General features: G+C 37.6%; 1 protein-coding gene across 5 annotated transcripts in view; it reads right to left on the bottom strand.

Annotated features, from left to right (window-relative positions):
- Window positions 1–751: 751 nt before the first annotated feature.
- PRR16 (proline rich 16) overlaps window positions 752–19094 on the bottom strand; it is a 233090-nt gene continuing 214747 nt past the window's right edge. For all 5 annotated transcript variants that reach the window (XR_004967680.1, XM_036310354.1, XM_036310356.1 and 2 more), the window contains one exon: window positions 752–1734. The gene's annotated coding sequence lies outside the window, so the exon portion shown is untranslated. The remainder of the gene's footprint in view (window positions 1735–19094) is intronic.

Below are 19094 nucleotides of genomic sequence, written 5' to 3'. Positions count from 1 at the left end.
TGGTTGGTGAGCCTCAAGCAAGGATGAGCACTTTGCAGGTTTTCAGTAGGCCCTTCTTTTCATTTTTGCTCCAGGAAGAGTGCCTAGTCGTTTTGATGTATACTGATGGAAGTTCTCAGCAGACCTCTGATGATGGCCTAAAAGAAAATATCTAATTTCGTCTTCTGAAGCAAATTTCCATCAAGAGAATGGAGAGAAAATCTTTACTCGCCCAATACCTAAACTTTCGGTTTTACAGCAGACAGTAAAACTAATACAACTACAGTATTAAAATAATCCCTGACCAGAAAGCCAAGGTAACAATATATCATTCTTCTTCAGAGTTTAGGAAATAGAAAGCCCAATTTTATACCACAAAAATATTTGATATTTCATTCTTCCATTAGTTCTAAATTAACATAAAAAAAGTTTGCCAAGGATCCATAGGAAATTTATCTTCCAGGTAATGAAAGCCAAATAATATAAGCAACTACAAATAATACAAACAACACATTTATTTAGAAAAATAAACTGAAAATGCTGTTTGTCTGGTACATTATCCCATGAAGCATAGATAAATGGCTATAAAAAACTGTTGTTATATGTCAAATACAAATTACAAATGATTTTTTTAAATTCAGAGAACAAATAGATGTTCAACACAAATGTTTAGTGTACAGTTCACTGTATTTGACTTCTTGGCTGTTAATGATATAAAATGATTTCATTAAAAAATTTGATCCCTTTTTCATTCATTTGACCACACTGATGCTTTTTTGTTATTATTCTATACTTATTATTTTAATCTGAGACAAATCTTTTTTTTTTTTTTTTAGGTAACTGATTTTTATAGAAGAGAAAGCAATGTCTGCAGAATTCTTAAGTGTTTCCTTTTTGGACTCCTACAAGAAACTGCTTGTTGTGGTCTCAAAACTCATGGGACCATCTGTGCAAATAACAGCACACATCATTACCCTGAATGGAAGTGACAGTGCAAATATTAGAAGTGCATTGAGAAATAATCAGTAAGACTGACTTCCCCCCTCTCTCAAACAATATGGAGTGAAGGACTGAATGCAGAAACATTTCAAGCAATTGACAATAATGCTGTTATTCCATTATGGCTTTAAGGGTATACACAAGATGGCAAACATCCTCTCTGCAAACAGCAACATTCTGTCCTAATACTACTGTTCATTGCCGCAATGCTCCTCTGTTTGTTCAGTTTATTTTTGTCTACATATTTATTTTGAAATGCTTAGTAATTCTGACTAGAGATATTTCCTATCTCTATTTTACCTTCCCAAATGATAAATCAATTGATAATAATTTACTAGCTTAACTGCCGAATATACATTTTCATGGGTTCACATCTGGAAATATTTATTTTCATGGTGAAGGAAAATGAGTTTTGTTTGGTTTCTGATTTTTGTTGGCTGAATTGTTTAGTCCTTTTCATATATATATATATTAAATCTTCTTGATAATTTCTGAGTGAAGAGATTTAAGGCTGTGGCTTTTTTTCACCCCTAGGGCTCTGCTCATGGCTGTCAGACTAGAGGCAGATGATTTTATGCAGACCATATCACTAATCACTTGTGCTCCAAAGTTGAGGGAATTTGCTGCTCTGAGATGGACAAGTTCCTGGTTATTTCAAAATTACATCTGGCCTCAAGAAGTCATAATGATGAATCTGAAGTGAGAAAAATGAGCTGACATGCCTCCAAATAAAGATTTCCTTCCAATCTGAAGGAGCTGTCAGAAGAAAACAAAAGACAAAAGATCAGTTTAAATAGTAAGTACAGTTTAACAAAAACACATAAAATGCATTAAGAATGAGGCAATCATTTGTTAATGCCTAATTTAAAATTACTTGAATTATCAAGAATTGCATTTTAAATGTCTAAACATATTGAAACATATATTCCCCTTAAATTTCATATATAAAAATAATGTGACAAGTCAGTCATCAAAAATTAGTAGTAGCATGCTTATATTTCAATTAAAAGATCTATCTCTTTCATTAATCTCTTCCCATCTGCCCCATCCCAGAGATGTCAGTTTGTTCCATGCATTGATGCCTCTGTTTTGTTCGTCAGTTTATGTTCATTAAATTGTACATGTAAGTGAGATCATGTGATATGTCTTTCTCTGGCTGGCTTATTTCACTCAGCATAAAATTCTCCAGGTTTATCCATGTTGTCTCAAAGGGTAAGAAATCCTTCTTTAACCGATGGACACAGACAGTAATGTGGTGAAGGCCTTGGGTGGAGCAGGGGCTGGGAGGAGGAAGCTAAGGGAGGGGAAGGGAATTGGAGGACATCTGTAATACTGTTAATAAAATTAGTAACTGAATAAGAATTAATGCTCAAAATCTATCTCTGACAGTTTTTAAAACTTCAGGTAAATTTGTCCACCTGTAAATGTACTAAGTTCTCAAAGACTATATAGAGCCTGAAAATATAAGAATATCTTGATATATTCTTTGATATACATATATATCACTATTAAAATAGTTAATAAATCATTTTTAAGGTAGAGAGACTTCATTTAAAACAGTAAAAAAGCATTTAAAAACCACGTTGCATAATGTTCTCTTTCACTGCATTCTATATAGTCTAAATGTATTATCAAACTGCCAAAAAGATATTCTTTTCCTTGATGCAGCAGAGCTGCCAAAGAAGTAGTCTGCCTTCATGAATACCTGCAATAATTAGCACCTTAAAATAAATTCTATCCATATCCTAATTAATACATTTTTTTTGGAAAATAGTAAGAAATAAAACCTAACCATAATCCTCACTCTGCCCACCCAACATCAAATATGCTTAGCACCACTTAATGTGCAGTATGTCTATGGTCTTCTCTTTAAGTTATGATGTAAAAGATAATATGTATGCAATGACTTACTAAAATAGGTCCAGAAAGTTATTAAAATGAACCTGGTACCATAATTAATTGATTAGAAAATTATTAGAAAAGTCAGAGACAGAGAGTAGTGGCATTAAGTGCATTTTTAATCCCTTAAAGCCCATCTGAGAACCCCTGCTTTAACACTTTCATTTGGAGGTATGTAAATTCCAAATGCATTGTGTGCTTTCTTCAATAAAGAGACACAAACATACACATAGATGGCACAATAAAAACAAACTTTGCAGCTACTGGACAAATTGTATATTACCAGATCATCACTAGCATATGTCAAGTTGCACATTCAGCCTTTTATGAAATTCATAAATAAAGAATTATTCTCTCTTTGTGGTTTTAATAAGAGTTCAAGAATTGTTCAGAGTCTTGTAAATGTTATTTTAATAATCCCTTTAAATTTTATCTGTTGCTGTTACCTCTTGAAATATGATTTAATTAGATTGCTAATCCAACTCATTCAGGAAATGCCAAGAGGTATTCTGTAGGGGAAATGTTGCTTCTTACAGTGTAAATTTTCTCCTTTACTTTTGCTAATATCGTGGCAGAATTTTTCTTATCCCTTTTGAGGCAGTTGTTGACTGAGTTTTTCATCCTAACAATCCTGTCCTATAGTACTTAACTTAAAAAAGTAAAACTGTTAACAGATTGATTTTTTAAAAAAAGGAGTTTTGTACATTTTTACATCTATTTAAGAGCTAAAATTATTTATAAATATTTTCCTGTTCTAGTAATTTTTTTAGGTATCTCATAAAAGCAGTTATTTGCTTCACAGCCTTCAGCAACCAAACATTAAAAGCAGAGAATAAAATCTTCTAACCAGGAGATGTCTATATTGGCAGTTTGAATTCCAACATTGGGTGTTAATGAAATACATTTAAGTTTTACTTAGTTTTGAAAAATTTTACAGATATCCGGGCCTCTCCCTGCATGGTATCAGATATCCCATTCACCATAACCTCAGGCTAAATATTTTTTTTCCCACTAAAGAAAAGCCCCAAATAATTTTTCATGTATAATTTGCTAACTTAAAAATTCATGAACTTCCATTATTATATATTGTTTATATTTTTGCCTCAAATATGGAGAAATGTAATACACCATCATCCCTATACAAATTAAATAAATGTACTCAGCATTGCAATAATGAAACATAAATCACCAAGATTCTGCATTAGCAACAATGAGTTGAAGTGCTTAGGGAATGCTCTCTGACTTATTCTTCAGATGGGTAGTTAATTACTTCATTCTATTTCAAAGGCCTTTGTTTAAAACTCATTAAAGTTTTCTTCACTTTTTGAATGGAATAGGTCAAAGTTTTTAAGCACTGCAAGGATCATTCTTTAATTTTGGTAAATTTTTCCAGACACAAATGTGATATACAAAATATGAATGATACCAGGTAATTTTTAGGCTTTGACTCATTAAATGTCAAGTCAGTTAATTTAGGTAAGTAGCATCTTTTTTTTTTTTTTCCAAACTTGTCTTCCTCACCTTAAGAAGGAAGGTGCTATTGGAGCCTTTTATTGCAGTTACATAGTCAAAAAAACAAGAGGCCCAACCCATGGATTAAAAACTCGAGTTTTATGGCTGGGCTTCCCCAGCCCTGGGCCAGGCCTGCATGAGGGGAGGTGGCCGCCCATAGAGATGGGGTGCCGGCCCGTAGAGATGGGGTGCTGGGGCTGCATGACTTTTGCCCTGCAGCTCTTCTCTCTGGGGTTTCTTTCCCTCTTTCACTCACGTATAAAATCGCTTTCAAATTAAAAAAAAACACACACACACAAAAAAAAACCTGGAGTTTTTCACAGCACAGGTGACAGTGAAGTCCTGTGATTCTCCCACAATTCAGATTCCAGCATCGGGTGTAGACACTAAGTTGCACCCCTGAAAGGCATGGCCTTTGGACCTTCACCTAATGAAGCGTCCTTTGACCAAGTCCATGGGCTGAGGCTGCCTCTCCACTGCCGCCCATTAACAAAGTGAACCAGGTATGTGCACGTTGCACTAGGAAGCCCAAGGTCTCTTCTGTGTGGCTCTCAGTTCGGTCCTCTCTCCAGGTCTGTCCTCAGGTTTAGGGGATACTTTTTTCATGTAAGCAGTCTAGCTCTGGGCTGAGTGGCTCCTTGGGCACCAGGCCAAAGACATCACAGGGACCTAGAGATGCAGTGGGGTAGTAGACCCTGAGACAGCCTGGCAGTGAGCAATGGCAGGGCATAGCCTGCAGAGAAGGTGCCCGGGGAGGAAGGCAGTGGCGGTGGTGGCTGCATGCAGTCCAGGTAAGTGGAGAGGTCGCAGTGCTTGAAGCTGCCACCCTCCAACATGTCCTTGGTGTTGGGGTACAGCCCCCAGTAGTTGTCCTTGTCTGTGAGGTTGTGGCCGATGCTGTTCTGCCATTCTGGGGGGTTGTCGTGGCAGAAGGGTACTTGCTAGGTGATGACCTTGTCCGTGTGGCCCAGCATGAGGCTGAGCCCTGGCGCCTGGGTGATGGCCATGGCGATGAGAGCAATGTAGCTGCCGGGTGGCTTTCAGCCTCCTAGAGCTGTAAGCACAGTAAAACCTCGATATAACAGACTAATTTGAGTGAGGGGGTGTCCCTTAAAGCCAAAATTCCGTTCTATAATAAAGTAGGTTTTCCTAATGCATGTTAAAAAATTGACATATTAGTTAACTTGTTTTTACTTATGTAGATGCATCTGTGCAATTAAAATTAAGTATGTATGGAAAGTTAATTTCACCAAAAGTTTTCTATGTGTATTGACACCATTGTAATTAACCAAATTATTAATTAATTAACAGAAAAGGAGCAAAGGGAAGGCCAGATTATATAGGCATGCCATTTATACAGCTTTGCCAGAAAACTGCAGTTTAACACTCTCCAAGTCAGTTCCCCAGAGATCCTGGGGGAAGGGACTAGACAAAGAAAGAACAGATGCATGACCAGTAAGGTCTAAACGACTCAGAGAGGGTGCTTGTTTATTAGTCATACCTGGGAACAGGGCATTGGCCAGGATGGAGTGCCCATTCAATCTGCAAAGATTCAAAATCTGAGACACATAAGCTCTTGAACAAAGGAAGTCCCCTCTCTTGTACACTGTGCTCCTGGCTCTCTTGCTGCAGGGGGCATGCTCCCCTGCATTCGCCCACGTGGCTCATGGCCACGTGGACCCCACACAATGGACTGATGGATTGCAATTGGCCTGCTGCTCTGCCAAACTGAGCTCCACCGTGGAAGGGAAACTCTGGACACTGGCTTTGCTTTTAACTCTGCTGAATCCCCAGCAGCACATTTTCCAGAACTGGTTTAAGGAAAATGGGACCTTGGAAATGCAGGGATATAACTCCACACAAATAAAAATCACTCATTCTACTGTCAAGTCTTAGAAAATTCTTTTTCGCAAGATATTGTAAGAACCCCACACCCACTAACAATGGAGAAATTCCAACTGTGCTATTCTCCAATAACAATATTACTGCAATTTTAAATGTATACTGAATAGGACTAGTAAATGCATGCATTTACCAGTCACCAAATGCACACGCCTGGGGCATGGCTTAGCACACATCAGAACACGGAACCACACGTGTTAAAACTGTTGCAGAAAGTCACACCACATGACAAAAGAACCAATTACCATTCACCATGCAGTGTGTCATGTGCTTATCATTCGCCAAACATTATTTACGAGTGGTGACTCTTGGAATTAAATATGTAGACTATAGTTGTAAATATGTAATATCTATTTATGTCAATGAAATTACTACCATGTTTTTTTTCCAACATATGCTATTCACTAAAATTTGTTAAAAATAACAGTGAATTAATAACACAAAAAAAACCTGTTAATTTAATTATAGCAAATCTTGGTAAAATTCTCTTAAAATTAATAGGGTGTTAATTTTCAAATGTGACCCATGGACCAGAAATTTTGTCTGTTAAGTCTGAAGTCCATTAAATTGAGGCCCGCAAAATCGAGGGTTTACTGTAGCATCTTAAGTGATTAAGAACATGTCTTCACAGATAGGGCAGCATGATTTTAAAATGTCAAGACAGCAAGCAAAGCTAAGGAAAAGCTAAAAATATTACTAAAAGTTTGTCCAAACATAAGAATTTCACAATTCTATATTTATTTGGAACTTAGTGTAATTTTTATAATTCTCTTCATTATAATCTATATTTATTAAGTATAAATATATAAAGTATTACATATGAATTATATAGTACTAAAATATATTTTATAAAACAGACAAATACTTATATACTAGTGATCCAGGACAAGGATTCGTGCACATTGAAAGGAAATTAATTAGAAGGTGACCAGCAGGATGGGACTGGGCAAGATAGGCCGGACATGCCCTGGAGCCAACCTCCAGCAGTCCCTCCCCGGTTGGCTGCACCTGGGGTGGCACCTTGGCTCCAAAGGCATCTTCGGAGTGAGTGGGGTCCCTCCGGCAGGTGGGGTCCGTAGGCCTGGCCTGCGGGGATCAGGCTGAAACCGGCTCTCCGACATCCCCCGAGGGGTCCCAGAAGGTGGAGAAGGCACTCTGCAAAGCTGTTGTCATACAGGTGTGGAATGCAAACGCAAGTGTGCAGTAAACCAGATTTGGGCCAACAGTCCCCCAGCAACAACATAACCCATGGCCAAAGGTGGAATCACGAGGCCCCATGAGGAATCAGACTCCCTCCTCTCGGGTGTCAGGGTGCATCACCAGAGAACTGCTGCTGCCAAGTCACTGCAGCTTGGCAACCCCTGTGTTGAGCGTCTTCCCTCTGGTGGTCAGTGTGCGTCTTAGCGACCGGTCAGACAGAGAAAGGGACACTTAGCATATTAGCCTTTTATATATATAGATAGATAAATATGTATTATATGTGTATATATAATTTAAAATATTGTAACTATGAAACAGTGTATCATGTGTCTTATGTCTGCTGCATTTAAGAAGTGGTAAGTATGAAGAGACCAAAATCATTACCAAAAAAAAAATCTGTCTTATTCCCTCTGTTAAATTAATAGCAGCAAGAAGTTTCCACTTAATTAGGTTAAATGAAAATGTATGGAATATTTACTATAAGCCAGGCATTATGCCAAGCATGGAAAATATATAAATAAAAAGTTACATTTCTATTACATCTAAATACAAAGCTAAATATTTCACATTCTATTTGTCATATAAAGCTATGAAGTAGATATTCTTATCATTCTCCAGGTAAGGAAATTCTGGCACTGATTAGATTGCACTACTACCTGCAAGCCATATTTGCTACACTTACACCATTCATTGGGTATAATGAGGTGAATATTTGGGACAAATAGTATGACCCACATAGTCTAAATTATTTACTATTCTGTCCATTTACAGAAAAGGTTGTCAATCCTGTTTGAATCGAACTTACTTATTATAATATTAATTATGACTCTATTTTCCCAAATGGATTGTGGATCATCTCAATAGCATTATTAAATTATCTATATTTTTCTATGCTTTGACATGCTATTCTTTTTTAAAATATGTTTTTATTTATTTCAGTGAGGAAGGGAAGAGAGAGAGAGAGAGAAACATCAATAATGAGAATCATTGATCAGCTGCCTCCTGCACGCCCCCCTATCGGGGATCAAGCTCACAACCCAGGCATGTGCCCTGACTGGGAATCAAACCATAACCTCCTTGTTCATAGATCGACACTCAACCACTAAGCAACACCAGCCAAGGTGACATACCATTCTTTTGTAATAATTCACATACCTAAATGATTGTAATTTGGATGCTAGTCATTCATTTCCTCTGTGGTATACATTTTAGATTCAAAGTAGTTGTTTTTAGCAAAATTTTAAAATTCCATGGACTAGCATTGAATTTATAGATTAAATAAGGAAGATTGGCATCTGTGCAATATTAAATAGTCCTATCAGAAACATTGTTATTCTTTTTTCAGTTTTAAAGTTGGATATATAGCTGTCATTTTGAATTTTATTGTGTTAGAATAAGGCCTGTTTGGTAAGCCAAATTCCCAAATATTAGTGTTTTCTAATGTGAATAGAGGGATAGCAAAAACATTTCCCTGTGAAAAGAAAAATGACCAAAGTTAACTTTCTAGCTGTTTCTATGGAAACCTGGTACTGGTAGAATGTCAGCTGTATTACTATGTAACTTCGCTTATGATAAAAATAAATCCTGATTTGTAAACTGCATCTGGTCTAGCAAGACTGTGAATGACTATAAATATCTTCTGGGATTTCTGAGGGTGGTAACTGGTCATGTTCTTTCCTACTTGGGACATGGAAAGTGTTAGCCAGGGTTGGTCCCTCACCTGCCCATGATCTCAAATTCTCACACCTGAGCTGTCACTTTGCAAGATTGGAGAAAGACTTTATCCTTGACACTTATGGAAACTCATGTCAGAGAATCACTTGATACTGCCCTACAGGTATGCTTTGTTTACTGTATTATTCTAATGAAATCATTGTCAAATGAGCTTTATGGGGGTACTACTGTGAGATGGGTTGTCAAGTTGAACTGAAAACTACTAAGAGTGTTAGTAGTGTCATACATATGGAGATTCTCTTTCATTTGTGTATTATTGTCTTCATATTCTGTCATGTGTAGAGGACTGAGCGGTCAGAAGGAGGTACAGGGGAAGATTGTATACCTCCCCCAACTTTTTATAAGGCTTGAAGATGCAACACACACCAGAGTCCCCTCTGAATGGTGCCCCGGATACTCCTGTCTTGGTTATTATATTCTTGCAACAAGGAAGTATGAAAAGAGGATTTTGAATAATAGGCTTAGTACCACTGCTTTAGAAAGAATTAATATTAAACAAAATCATTCAGTGGAAGAAGTTGGGCAGAGTTTCCAGGCATGCAAAAAAAAGTTTCAAGGAGTTTTCACTGGTAAAAATGACATTTAAAAGATAGGTAGACAATGTGTTATCAGCTAGAAAGAGAATGTAAATGAAGCATTCTAGATAGACAAATAAAAACACCTAGGTCATCTTTTAATAGCATTGTGTGTATTTACTCTTGCCCATTTAGTATGTTTTATATTCAGCCCATGTATTGGTTCCAAGTTATATGAAGTTTAATTGTTTTAATTAGTGTATAGATATGTACAGAATTTAATGCATATAATTAAATTAGGAAAAGATAGTTATGTGTGCACTTCCTTGTAATCTTTAAATTCTATTAAATATCTAGCTATTTTGGAAAGTCATTTTATTTCATGCTTCACAAACTATGAATATTGAGAAAATCACCTTGAAAATGATTATATTAATGTGAGTAAAATTAAATTGCTAGCTCTAACATTGTGTTCCAAGTTGACACAACTAATTCCTTCTCATGAATTATCTATGAAATATTGCAAAATATAAGTGAGATTCTCTTATAGCTTCCCTGCTTTCCTGAGCCCAGCAGCAGTGTAGGACCAACCTACACATCCATGAGGAAGACATACTAACCAAATGTGTAGGTAGTGCTTGACGTATTGAGGCTAGATAATTAGTAAATGTACATGTGTCTGATACAGCAGCAGTTTAGAGAGATGATATTTAAGTCTTTCAAGCCAGATGGTCATTCTCTATAATAAATTCCTGACACCCTGAAATATCACTCACCTTAGAATGCCCTTCTTATCTGAGCTAGCACATCAATGACATTCAATAACATTAGTTCCAAATTACCAAGGACAGCTACAAAATTTATAGAGTTCAGTGAAAAATGAAATGCAGGGCCCTTGCTCAAAAAGCAGGAAAAGAGCTTTGTTTTTTCTTATTCGCTCTCTCTGTTTTTATATTTGCTATTTAATGTCATGCTCCTTCTGGCTGAGTGAAGACCCCTATAAACCCTGGAGCTTTGCCTTGCAATTCAGAGCACATCACATGGCTGCCAACACTTTGTCCCCCCTCCCCCTCCCCTGAGACAGGACAGCAATGATCTCTGGGTATGGGAGGGGAAGTGGGTGGTGAATGTAGTACCATGCCTGACAAGAAGCTTCAAGCCTCCAACATGTTCTCTATTTTTCTATTGGACTTCATTTATAAAATGCAAATTCAAAGATAAAAGAATCAAGACAGTGACTGCATATCATTAAACCCGAAGTGTAGGGGCCTATTTATGGGTAAGGAGGTGGTGCTTCTAAAGACAGGGCTCGCTCGGTGCAGCTGCAATGGTCACAAGCCTATGAAGCTGACCCTGCAAGTCTGCCCCACTACAAGCCTTTAAAATTCAAAACAACAACCAAATATCCAGCTATGCCTAATCCTCTGCTCTACTGTGTTTGGTTTTTCATTCAATAGTAACTAAAAAAATGCACATAAAATGTAAGGAGTAACGTAAAAATCAGTTTAAGGAGTGCCAAATTTTTATAAGTTAAACATGTCCACTTAAGATTTTGACACTATAGCATAGAAAAAAATAATTGTTCATCTACTGTGTATCTGGCCCTGAAAACTTTACCCTTCAAAGTAAGGACCTTGTTTGTAAAGTCCAACTAAATACTTTGTTAGCATAGTAGCATAGGTAGCTAATTAGTATTACAAAGGAAGGGAGCAAATGGAATCAAACATTAGACCTAAAAACTAGGGAGCTAAATCAGACATTAGCCTGCTTCACTAGGAAGTTGCAGCATTCACAGGCTCCCGGAAGACCAGCTACATCCTCTGCCCTCAGGATGTAATCCTCTGCCAACCCTGGAGTGGGCAGGAAGAATCACCCAGGGGAACAACCAGACTGGTACCTGGATTTTCCAGAGAAATTCCTTTGCTAGGCACATGCACAGTAGAAACCAGATGACACGGCAGAACTTTGGGGCATACACAGTAGGAGCCACAATGGCCACAAAAAGGGGTGGAGTATAGTCTGACAAAATGGGAAAAGTAGGTAATCAGATTGGATGAGGGCCTGGAACCCTGGAAGGTCCAAGAAGGTGACTGGTTAGGAGGAGGGCCCAGCATAAGCCTGGGTAAACCTTGAAGGCATATTATTTCCCTTCAACTCAATAAATGTTGCCACTAGGCTTAAACTTTCCCCGTACACGTGCCCTTTGAAATTCCTTTCTCCCGACATTGCAAGAGCCAACCCATTTTCACTGGCAATAACTTGACAAATGAATTTGTTGAAATTCTCTAAGAAAATTAGTTATAGACAATGATATACTGGTAGACGTTCTCTTGCTCATGGAACATCTGCATTCACAAAGCAAAAGACTATTCTATTATCTTAAACTGTATTGGTTTTTCTCTCCATATGTATATGTCCATGTAGAATCACAGCAGTTCGGAAAAGGGTGCTTTGCAGCTATTTTTGCCACTTAATTTAATTCAATTTAAATCAACTTGGTGATATAATAATAATAGAAATTACGTTTTTTGAACAATATAACAGTGAAGTTACTATGATGTGATAATTTTAAATATATTCACAATATATTTATAGTTACTTTAACATATGTATGTCACAAGAGACTATTTAGAAGCCTAGCTCAAACATGTTTTGGGATATTTTGTCAACTGTTTGAAAAAAATCTTATTATTGCTCTATAAATGTTACAATTAAATATCATAATTAAAGTCTTCCATAGGAAAGGAATAAATGATGTTAAAAAAGTAATATTTTTTATCCTTTTAGATTTCAAGTTGAAATATTACCTTGAGGAATACTTTCTACAAATCTTTTTCTACTGTTTATTATGGGCACAAATGAACCAATAAATTAGTCAAGATGGACACCAATCTTATGATTAAGTACAAATTCCAATCACTTGAAAAGCATTCATTCCACAGGATACAGGCAGCATATGCTTGCTTACCTGCTTCATTCATTCATTCATTCATTCATTCAATCATTTATTCATCTAAATTGTGTGCAGTCTCGTGGAACTTCTTTAGTATTGACTAATGCCAAACTCCTAATGTGGATTGATCAATTAACGAATACTTGCAAAATTCTTAATACAGTGCCTGGTGTGATATCATAATTTTGGAGTCTGGTACTCAAAATTGAATTCCATTCCACAATACTTATAAGGATCTGGATAAGAGAGTTTTGTTTTTAATCCTAACCTGGGGATATGTTTTTATTGATTTTAGAGAGAGGGGGCAGAGAGAGAGAGAAGATAAACACTGATTGGCTGCCTCCCAGGTGTACCCGAATGGCGATCAAACTTGCACCCTAGGTATGTGCCCTGACTGGAAATAAAACCTGCAACGTTTTGGTGTACGGGACAATACTGCAACCAACTATGCCACCTGGCCAGGCTGGACAAAGTAGTTTTTCACACTCAGTTTCCTCAACTATTAAAAAAAAAATGGGATAAACATTAATGTTTACTTTGCAAAGTTGATGAAGAAAGTAAATGAGCACATAGGTAAAAATGATTTAACAGTGTATATTTTTACAGAGGCAGAAATATTGAACAAATACATTTTTTTCCCTTTTGTGTAGATAATTCCACAAGAGTGCTGAACAAGCTACCTGAAAACCTAGTTCTTAGAAAAGAGTCCGAGGCTACTTGGTGCACATCGACAGGGGAACTGCCATAATTCTCTGTCCCATCTCTCACAACCAAAGGAGGCCACAGTAGTGGGTTTGCCAAGAAATAAAACCAGAATGAAAATAACTGTCTTGCCCTCTCCCTTCTGTGGTTATTAACAATATTAGCATAGGTAATTTTGCAACCAATGAGTTATAAATACCTTCTAATATTTAATTACTTTCAGACAATATAGTGCACAGTGTAAAAATTACCAAAGGGTAAATGCTAAAGGAACCAATTTAGAAAAACAGTCACCAGGATACTTTGTGCTTTGATCCGTGAACCAAAGAAAGCACACTCAGTGAGCATATTTACTTCATACTATGAGGAAGTGGAGGGATTCATCTACACAAAATGTGGATATTTACTTACCCTGCCTCCTCCTGTTACTCACTAATGTCATGAGGACCGTTTTGTCTTTTTGTTTGTTTGTTTTTATTTCTGAAAAATATCTCTGCTTTAAGAATGTTTTCATTAGCTTAGGCCAACCAGGAATTTCACTCATGCTAATGATCATAAATTGTTTTCTCTAAAGCCAAAAATGGTTTTGAAAACTCTTTCTTCTAAATCTCTCTTCTTCCTGTCCCGCCTTTTAATTTCCTTTTAATTAACTGATGTGTTGCTTAGAAAAACAGTTGCAGCCAGATTGGAGAGCGCTGTGAAATGAATGGTTGTGATATTTATCCCTCCTTTTGGAAAAACTCCTTTGTGTAACTGCATTAAAACCTGCTGAATCTGATGTTAACAGGAGCACCAGCACGTTCTACTCAGTTCCATTGCACATGAGGCATGCTAGAGAATGGCATTATTTTTTCATGATGGAATTAGAGTACCTTCATCAACACAAAATCAAAATGCTAACACTCCTCCCTCATTTAAACATTTCTGTCAAGCCACGTTCATTTTAGGTTCTTAACTATTACATGAAACAAGTGATAACAATATTCTTCCTTCTAATAACTGATGTTATCCAACAATGAAACTCTGAAGACAAGCCATAAAATGCTCTCATATTTATGAAACGGCATTCCTTTCTTCCTCTAGACCAGCCGTGGGCAAACTACGGCCCGCGGGCTGGATCCGGCCCGTTCGGCTGTTCTATCCGGCCCGCGGAGCCGAAAGAGCGGAGGGTTCTCTTGCTCTCCCCTCCGCTCCTTCACCAGCAGCAGTGTTAACATGTATTAGTTCACACAAACACTCCATCCATGCTTTTGTTCCGGCCCTCCGGTCCAGTTTAAGAACCCATTGTGGCCCTCGAGTCAAAAAGTTTGCCCACCCCTGCTCTAGAGGTTTTAAACAAATGATAGGAAAAGAAATCAGAGATTCTCTGGTGTTATTAAGGTCTCTGAAGCTACTGGTCTTGGAAAAATATCTGGCAGCTTATGCCAAGAGGTCATCTCCATTCTTCCTTTCCTTTTTAAAAACATTTTACTCAAAAGGAATTAGAAGCAAAGCAAAATAGAACATATTCCACTTAAAATTTATTTTTCTTCTAAAATGCTTTGCTTTCTTAGGCATACATGACTGAATATTGTAAGCTCTGGGACAGAAAAAAAAATTCCTTGCATCAACTACAATAGAGTGGTGTTTCTGGAAAGTCTTTGTAAAAAGCAACATACAGAATGTCTCCTAATAAATTTTGTATATTAGCCCCTCAGATGTATCATTGGCAAGTATCTTCTCCCATTCAGTAGGTTGTCTTTTTATTTCGATGGTTTCCTTTGCTGTGCAAAATGTTTTAATTTGATGTTGTCCCATTTGCTTATTTTTTTCCTGTGTTTCTCTTGCTCAGGGAGATGTATCAAAAAAATCACTATGAGAACTCTCAAAGAGTTTGCTGCCTATGTTTTCTTCTATAAGTTTATGGTTTTGAGTCTTATATTTAAGTTTTAACACTTTGTAAAATATATGATTGCCTAAACACCATGCTACACACCTGAAGCTAATACAAAATAATATTGAATGTAAACTGCAATTGTTAATTGATTTTTGAGAGAGAGGAAAACATTGATTTGTGTTCCAGGTATTTATGCATTCATTGGTTGGTTCTTGTATGTTCCCTAACGGGAGGTTAAACCCACAACCTTGGCATACCTACCCAACTGAGCTACCAAGCCAGGGCCTAAACAGTAACTTAAAAATAAAAAAGAGGGTCTTAAAATGGTTCTGTTTTACTTGAAGAGAGTAAGATAATGCTGCAAGTGTCTAGGATATTTTTACTTACCCTTAGAATGGATCAATTTCCTAACAACTACTTTCCTTCAATTTTGCCACCATTATGACTAGAAAATGTGAGTATCCATATGTATACATCCACATTGCCAACAGAAAGGAGAATACCCTTATAATCAGACAAATAATGGAATGATGAGTAATTTTTACTGTCATTAAACTTGAAATTAATCAGAGGGAGGTCCTAGGTACCCTAACATTCTTTATTATGATACTAGAGGTCCGGTGCATGAAATTCAGGCACTGGGGGGGGGCGGTTGTCCCTCAGCCCAGCCTGCACCCTCTCCAATCTGGGACCCCTCAGGCCTAAACCGGCAGTCAGACATCCCTCTCACAATCTGGGACTGCTGGCTCCTAACCGCGCACCTGCCTGCCTGCCTGATTGCCCCTAACTACTTCTGCCTGCCAGCCTGATCACCACCTAATCAATCCCCTGCCAGCCCGATCGCCCCCAACTATCCTCCCCTGCTGGCCTGATCACCCCTAACTGCTTTCCCCTGCCAGCCCGATCACCCCTAACTGCCCTCCCCTGCTGGCCCTGTCACCCCCAACTGCCCTCCCCTGCTGGCCCAGTCGCCCCTAACTGCCCTCCCCAGCTGGCCTGGTCACCCCTGACTGCTCTCACCTGCTGGCCTGATCGCCCACAATTGCCCTCCCCTGCCGGCCATCTTGTGGTGGCCATCTTTTGAGCACATGGGGACAGCCATGTTGTGCGAGGGTGTGACAGCCAATTTGCATATAACCTCTTTATTATATAGGATGTCTCAAATACAATCCAATGACATATCACTTTAACGCCTAAAGAAGTAAACTACACTATCAAAGCATCACCATGTTATTATATTCAGAATCCAGTAACTTCTTCAATAATGGATAAACCAAAAATAGTCTCAGTGTCTGGCTCTCAAGGTACTTTCCATTCAGGTGTGTTTTCCAAAATACTATGAATATATGTATTTATGTATGTATACAAACACACATATACAGATAGTTACATATAGAAATGATTACAGATATGTGTATGAACACACACACATATTGCTTTGTGTTTTTATTTGAGGTAGCATAAAAGCAATGCTATCTCAGTAGTAATTAGCACATATAGTGCCCTGATCTTGGTTTGTGATAAAAGGAACCAGGAATTCTTGGAAAATGGCTGATTCTAAGACTGGAACAGGTAATGTACAGATGATCTTGGAGCATCTTGTCACACCAGAAAGTAAAGAAGTATGCACACACACAAACACATTGATAAGAACCTGTCAATGGGACACAGGAGCCAAATGAAATAACTCCAATGGCCAAAGGTGGAGCAGTGAACAGTTTGGGTCACGAAGTAAAGTAGCAGTAGGTTATAACCCAAAGTATAAATTAAACTTCCTTGAGTTTGTACTAATATAAGTAAATGTTTGAATAAATAAATAAGTCGGGGAGGAGAGGCAACTCTCCCACGAGGATAATTCCAAATAATCAAATACCGGGAGCAGGAGCATTACTTACAACTTCTGAAGTGCGAGAGGTGCACAGTGACATTCTTCTGAAGAGTATAGTAGGAAAGGGGGGGAAATGGAGCGGTGTTACACTGGAGACACCTGACAGATCTTTAGCCAAGTGTTCAAGGTCACTATCAACAGCGATATATCATATTGACGAAAATGGCACTTTCTCCTGTGTTCTTCCTCCCCAAACCTCATAACCACAGTCTAGTCATGTGAAAAAAACCAGACAAATGTCAACAGTGGGACATTCTGCAAAATATCTGAACATTATCCCTCAGAACTGTCACAGTCATCAAAAAATAAGTCTGTGAAACCGCTGCTGCCAAAAGCAATCTAAAGACGCATGATAACTAGGTAATATGGGATGCTGGAACAGAAAAGAGACATGAAGTGAAACCATGGGATCCTAGATAAAATATGGTGTATCAGTCTGCTAGGGCTCCTGGAAAAGCACCACAAACTGGGTGGCTTGAAAAACAAACAATTATTTTCTCACAGCTCTGGAGGCTTAGCTCTCAGTCCAAAAGTAAAGTGCTGGTGGGATTGTTCCCTTTTGCAGGCTCTGAGAAAGAACCTATTCCGTGACTCTCCTGGCCTCTGGTAGTTTGCTGGCAATCTTCGGTGTTTCTTTGCTTAAGGAAGCATCAACCCAGTCTTTGCCTTCATCTTCACATGATGTTTTTCCTGTGAACATGCCGGGATTCAAATGTTTCCTTTTTCTTATTAAGAATATTAGTTGTATTGGATTAGGGTCCACCCTAAAAACCTCATTTTAACTTGGTTGTCTCTTTAAAGACTCTTATCTCCAAATATAGGAGAAATATACATATGTATATTTGCGAGAGATTGAAAAAAATATACAATAATATGCAGGTTTTCAAGGACTTATCTAATATCCAATTTAATTTAGAGATATAGTTATATATTGAAATTTAAAGTGATGATTTTCTTCCATGTGTTCAATTTAATTATTGCCTTTCCCGTATGGCATAGCTTTGTAAACAGAATATGCATGTGGTATTTAAAATTTCAACAATGTGGTATGTGGTAGATTGTATTCCACTCCCTCTGATGAATAAGTCCCCTTAGTATTTAAAAGTTTGGAGGCATCATGCCCATAACCAGTGGTTTGGTAATATAACAGAAATGGGAAGTTTAAGCAAAATGTTCCGTGCTTTTTTAAAGATGAAAAATAAATATCCTCATGTGTTTCTTTCTCAGAGCCAAAACCAATTACTGACTAATTTTGAAACTGCTTTCTAAACAAACTATAATTATTACAACTAGGAATTATGGGTAATAAAGGCTTTAATGTTTCATGTCTATTTTCTAGAAAAATCTAAGTGGGATTTAATGTGTACAAATTATTGCTAATTGAAAATACCTTACTAGTTTTATTAATAATTTCTTCAAATTTTCTCTCATAGGAAATTTACTGCAATGCCTCAGTCAGAACACTTAAATGACCTAAACCCTAATTTTGTTTTCTACACTTTCCTTTTATTTTCTTTTTTTCTCCCATTGATTTTTAGAGCATGGAAGAGGGGAAGGAAGGGAAAGAGAGAGAGAGAGAGAGAGAGAGAGAGAGAGAGAGAGAGAGAGAGAGAGAGAGAGAGAGAGATGAGAGAGACACATCATTGGTTGCTCCTTCATGCAACACGTGACCAGGGCTAGGGATTGAATCTGCATCCCAGGTACGTGACCTTGACCAGGAATTGAACTGCAACCCTTTGGCTCTACCCATTGGCTCTAACCATTGAGAAAACTGGCCGTTTTTTATTGTTGTTCATTATATGTAAAGAGAAAAGAAAATGTAGGAAGTAAAATAATATACCCTTAAAAGGTACTTCCTACAGCAAGTTTCTGGGTCAACATATGCTAGTGGGTGTTTTTGTGTGTATGAATTTACAATTTGCTCTGCTTTATTTC

This window comes from Myotis myotis, unplaced genomic scaffold (assembly GCF_014108235.1).
Source record: "Myotis myotis isolate mMyoMyo1 unplaced genomic scaffold, mMyoMyo1.p scaffold_m19_p_5, whole genome shotgun sequence".
NCBI lineage: Eukaryota > Metazoa > Chordata > Mammalia > Chiroptera > Vespertilionidae > Myotis > Myotis myotis.
Note: the sequence above shows the minus strand (reverse complement) of the source record. Positions and strands in the feature narration are given on the sequence as shown.